This window comes from Mus caroli, chromosome 3 (genome assembly GCF_900094665.2).
Source record: "Mus caroli chromosome 3, CAROLI_EIJ_v1.1, whole genome shotgun sequence".
Classification (NCBI taxonomy): Eukaryota; Metazoa; Chordata; class Mammalia; order Rodentia; family Muridae; genus Mus; species Mus caroli.
In genome coordinates, this window is record NC_034572.1 from 66,834,419 (window position 1) to 66,835,770 (window position 1,352).

The following is a 1,352-nucleotide window of genomic DNA, read 5'->3' on the forward strand; positions in this document are numbered from 1 at the left end:
GCTCCTCTCTTTCTCTCTCTCTCTCTCTCTCTCTCTCTCTCTCTCTCTCTCTCTCTCTCTCTCTGTATGTTTGGGTGTGTGTGTTTCCAGACAAATCTGTGATTACATATTTAGATTTTTAATTGTGATTTCTTGGTGAAATAGACCAAAGCTTTAGAGACAGTATAGCATGAACTCTGAGAAAAATTTAAATTCCTACCTGATTTTGGAGTATGGTAGAGAAGATACTATAAAGTAACAATCTGCAATGGGTTTCCTGTGTAGAGCTCAGTGGTACAGTAACATTGGAAAACTGCATATCCACTACTGTGTTCCAAAATAAGTGCACTATATTGATGTACATAGCATGCCATGTAGCCAAGTACATAACTTATAACTGATACTCTGTAAATATTTACAAAATTAATTAAATTACAAAGTATTACACAGATGTATCATAAAAACTAATAAAAATTGCTTTATAAGTGTATTTGTATTCACAATGTTATATAAAACAAAGAGGCTAGACCAGATGCCCAAATAATGATATAATTGCATGTTTATTATAATAATTATGTTGTTGATTTTAATATGTTCAAATAATAGCTAAAGTGGAAGACATATATTTCTGATAATTTTAGTTACCAAAATCGGTCATTTTAATATCATAATTGATTGATTATGCAAAACTCTGTTATTTAATTAGAAAAAGAAGAATAGCATGAGTAGACCCCTGTAATTTAAAGAAGCAGCTATAAATAATGCCATGCCACTTAGTAGACACAGCAAATAAGTGGAATAAAATCCACTATGTCTAAAATAGTTTTTGTTTAAGATATAATTTTTATTTTCATTTCCCTTTGGTGGGCAATGGGAAAAACTTTATTCATAATTTGTATTTTTTTTTAAATTGAACTGAGATGTCACAAAGTAAAAAGTCAATGTCACTAGGTTTCAAATGGTAGTGAAAAGTATCCAATATGTAGTATACTTTAAATATTCCTAACATAACTTACTTTTCCTGAGTTGAACTGTTGTACTTCATGTCAGACTAATTCTTCACATTATACCCATTTTTTTACATTGCAGTCTCTCTTGAGAAAGGCCACTTTTCTGTTACTTTCTCTTGAAAACTTATTTGTCTAATAATAAATATGTAGGTTTATAATTTTATTCAAATAATCTTCATGTATTACGAAAAAACAAATTTTAGTACTTCAAAAAGAGCTTTTCAGGGGAAAAATTCCTGAATAGAACAGTAATGGCTTGTGCTGTAAGATCGAGAATTGACAAGTGGGACCTCATGAAACAACAAAGCTTCTGCAAGGCTAAAGACACCATCAATAAGACAAAAAAACCACCAACAGATTGGG

At 30.6% G+C, this 1,352-nt stretch overlaps 1 protein-coding gene and 1 long non-coding RNA gene across 3 annotated transcripts in view; one reads left to right on the forward strand and one right to left on the reverse strand.

Moving 5' to 3' along the window:
- Positions 1–1,352, reverse strand: part of Bche (butyrylcholinesterase) — a 76,114-nt gene that overhangs the window by 37,156 nt on the left and 37,606 nt on the right. The window lies entirely within an intron of this gene.
- Positions 1–1,352, forward strand: part of LOC115030600 — a 17,622-nt gene that overhangs the window by 4,917 nt on the left and 11,353 nt on the right. The window lies entirely within an intron of this gene.